We start from the raw sequence: 4,528 nt of genomic DNA on the forward strand, positions 1-4,528 counted from the left end.
TTTCTTTCTTTCTTTCTTTCTTTCTTTCTTTCTTTCTTTCTTTCTTTTTCCAAATGTGATGGGTTTATTTTACTCTGATGCAAAACCAAGGATCTTAAACTTCATATGGTCAGTTAGTTGTATCATGGGTATTCTATACTTTTTGGCTAATATCCATTATCAGTGAATACATACCATGTATATTCTTTTTGGGTCCGTGTTACCTTGCTCAGGATGATATTTTCCAGTTCTATCCATTTGCTTGCAAAATTCATTATATTCTCATTTTTAAATAGCTGAATAGTATTCCACTGGGTAAATGAACCACATTTTCTGTATCCATTCTTCAGTAGAGAGACATCTGAGTTGTTTCCAGCTCTGACCCAGAATTGTTCCTGTTTAAGGAAATGCAGGAACAAAAATGGAGTAGAGATTGAAGGAAAGGCCATCCAGTGACCAACCCAATGTGAGATACATCCCATGTGCAGGCAACAGATTCTGACACTATTACTGATGCCATGGTGTGCTTGCAGATGGGAGCCTAAAATGGTAGTCCTCTGGGAGACACTACCAGCACCTGACTGACACAGATGCAGATACTTAGAGCCAATCATTGGACTGAGGTTGGGGAAGTCTGTGGAAGTGTTAAGGGGAGGATTGATGGAGCTGAAGGGAAGGGCAATCCCATAGAAAGAACAACAGTGTCAACTAACCCAGACCCTTTGGAGCTCCCAGAGACTGGACTTCTAATCGAAGAGTATTCATGGACTGGTCCTGGCCCCAACACATGTGTAGCAGAGGACTCCCTTCTCTGGCCTCAGTGGGAGAGGATGTATCTAATTCTGGAGAGACTTGATGTCCCAATGGAGAAGGATGCAGGGGGCCTGAGGTGAGGGTGGGGTATGTGTGCTGGGAATAAGTGGGTAGGTGGGGTGAGCAATCTTTCAGAGACTAAGTGGAGGAGGATGAGATAAAGAACTCTGGGAGGGGGAACCAGGAAGTGGGGACAACATTTGGGATGTAATTACATAAAATAATTTAATAAAAAATAAAATAATTAAAAATAAATTGTTTTTTTTGCTTCCTAGTTTTCCTTTCAAGACAAATTAAATTAAAGGCAAAACAATACACTGTTAAATTTATAACACATAGAAATCAAATACCAGAAACACATTTGAGGAGGAGAGACAAGGAGTGGAAGTATATAGTTACATGGTTGTAATGTTAATTGTGAAGATGATATAACATTATCATTATGTGAAGAGAGAGTATGACAAGATAAAACACATTATTCAGTGTTAAGAGCATCTATTGAATATTGAAATAAAGGAGGATGCCAGCAGACAGTATTGGGGATAAAAACAATGTTAAAATGCATTTGATTAAAATCTTTTATTTTCTCCTTCCCTTCTCGCACTTGCTCCGGCCCAAAGGCTTTTACTTATTTATTATATGTAAGTACACTGTAGCTGTCTTCACACATCCCATAAGAGGGCATCAGATCTCATTACAGATGGTTTTGAGCCACCATGTGGTTGCTGGGAATTGAACTTGTAACCACTGAAAGAGCAGTCAGTGCTCTTTATGACTGAGCCATCTCACCAGTCCCAGTTAAAATCTTAATGAAAGAATATCTAAGGAAGAGAAATCAAACAGAAAACTCAAATCTCATATATTTAAATTAAACCAAGAGGCCTTTTCATTAAGCATAAAATGATCCAACATTCTAATCAAAAGAAAATCAGTATCAGTATAAAAAGTATAAGAAGCAAATGACCCCCATTTTAATGTAGACACCAATGGAGCTTACAAATAAAGAAAATGACACGAGATGAAAATGACAATAGCAATGAATATGCACGGCTGTAATAATGCTTAGAAATCAGACTCAAAACATAGCAGCATCACAAGAGAAGTCTGTTAAAATAGGTAAATTATGAATCTGGAAAATAAAAGTGGTAGATATATGATGACTAGATAATTTAAAAGATGTAGAGTTAAAGGATGGAAGAACCAACTATCCAGCAATCTTTAAATTTTAAGTAGACATTGCAAACCTTCTCAGTGATTTATTGTATGGTGAGCAAGTGAATAGAGTAGGTTATGATCTCAGAAGCAAAATTGTCCCCTCTCAGATCATTTACTCTGCAAATGTACATGAACACAGTCTGTAAATACAGATGCATGGTGACCCAGATTTCATGTTCCAACCATTAATAATTTCATGAAGATTTGTCATACTAGACCAAAAAATATTCTAAACATCAGGTAGTAGGTTTACATCAACTATGGAAGTCTATGCTATAGGAGTGGCAGGCTGTCTGATAGCATTCTTAGCTTAGGGGTAAGTGGATACAAATGAATGGGTTACCAACTTACGATATTCCAAATTATTTCAGCTGTCAATCATAAATCGTTAGTTCAGACACTGAGCTGAGGAAGGAATGACTGAGGTCGCCAAAACTATTCCCAGGTAAATTGTGACTGAGCTTTGGACATATCACATGCTAACATTTTTACAGACATTGAAATCAGATAGTCAAGCTTACAGGAGGCTCAACATGAGCAGCCACTTCTCAAAATGTCCACTGAAAATTCTTAGCATTTGAAAAACACTCAGGAACTATAGAACAATATTCAAAGGTAGAAGGCATATCTATGAAGACAGATGACAGGCATGAAATAAATTTTAATTTAAGTGTTTTATTTTTGTAGACAACAAATTCTCTAAAAGTAATGAAGGAACCCACATAAAATATTTGGAGAATTCTCAACCTCAACTATTTTAATGTTAAATAAGATATTCTACGGTGAAATAAAAATCGACAATGTAAGAAATGAATTCATTTGCACACACTTCCATGCATGTGTGCACACACATACATACACACATTTCCACCCACACATACACAAGTATATATAATTAAAAATAAAATAAAAATTTTTGAAAGAAATAGCATTTGAAATTTAAAAATATTTTCACTTCAATGAAAAATTTTAAAATAGTCAAAATATAAACATAAATGTGTGGATTGTGGGGTTAAAATAATATATTAAAAATCTTATACCAATGAAAAGACAGTTCTAACTAATTTAAATTTCTAACTTGGAAACCCATAAATAGAAACCAAAGTTAATTCAATGTGTGTAGAGAAAAGGGAGAAAGCTACATAACAGTCTGAAAACACAAAGCAAAAATAGCTGTAACATCTATTAAATGAAAGTTGCTTCTTTGAAATAAATGTTAAATCAAATGTCTACATAATGATGAATGAAAATGAAGATATAAACCACCCAAGTTTGGAATGATAGAGAGCACATGACAACAGGCAATATGTGGATTATCAAGTCAACTATGAATACATTGACACCATCAAATTAAGTAGCATTCCCATTTAGCACAGAATTCAAGCATTATAATTTGACACTAATGGTCATATTTTGCAATCCACTCTCTCAATATTCTACAAATTGCTGTCACATTTATTCTATATTTGATAGATTTTAGTAACTAATTAAGACAATATTTCCTATGCTAAGATATTTAAGTACTGTTTTTTAAATCCCTATTTTATCTGTGTATATACCATATTTTATTTAAATATTTGAATCTTTTAATAAAATTATTGAAGTTACACAACTTGTAACATTTTACTATCATCTTATGTTTATATTTTGGCCCAAATCAAAATACACAGACAAGTGAAGTCAAACAAAAAAGGGGAGAGGCCAGGAAGCAGAAGAAAAGAAATAGGAGAACTCTAAATATTAATTGAGGAATTTATTTTCCAGTAAATTTACTGTTAACTCAATTGTGACTTTCCATTTGGGAAAGGTCACTGATAACAGTCTCTTAACCCATTACAGCATCCACAATGAAGCAGAAAATTCATCTCCAGGGAAACCCTTTGTCTCATTTCAATGGCATCACTGAAGACATTGATTCTTAAAGGCAGTAATCACATGGATAGTTTGTGCCTCATTTTGTCATGAGGTAAGTTAAAGAATTTATTGAATACCTCTCTCTTCTAGGCAGAAGCATTGGTTTCTCCTTCTCATGAGTTCTTGATACAGTCACTGGGACTAGTAAGTACTTTTCATACCTAAATTAGAATCAGAACAAATACCAGAAAAGTGGTAATGCACAGATAAAGGGTTCAAGTCTGTCCATCTAACATTAAGCTGCCATGTAGCTGTTCTTGGTATAAAAATGGCAAATGACACTACAGGAGGATAGTTACCTTTCTCCAAATCAGTCTTTGCTGAGGCCAGAAGAACCTTCAGAAGGGCAATGTGGATACACACATAAACCCATGTACTTCTCAGAGTCTGATTTGTTCTATCTTTTGTTACCTGACCCCCTAGTTGCTTCTGCTATTCTAACATTAGGTGGTGCTCTAAGTTCATGATTGCATATATTCTGCTGTGGATTTATAGCCATGTGAAATAGATGTGTAGGCCTGCCTTGTTGGCTCAGATAAATATTCTGTAAATTCATTCTGCAAATAGTATCTAATAACCTCATCATTTACTTATTTATGTAAGTAGT

The sequence above is a fragment of the Grammomys surdaster genome, unplaced genomic scaffold, assembly GCF_004785775.1.
Source record: "Grammomys surdaster isolate TR1022 unplaced genomic scaffold, NIH_TR_1.0 174, whole genome shotgun sequence".
Classification (NCBI taxonomy): domain Eukaryota; kingdom Metazoa; phylum Chordata; class Mammalia; order Rodentia; family Muridae; genus Grammomys; species Grammomys surdaster.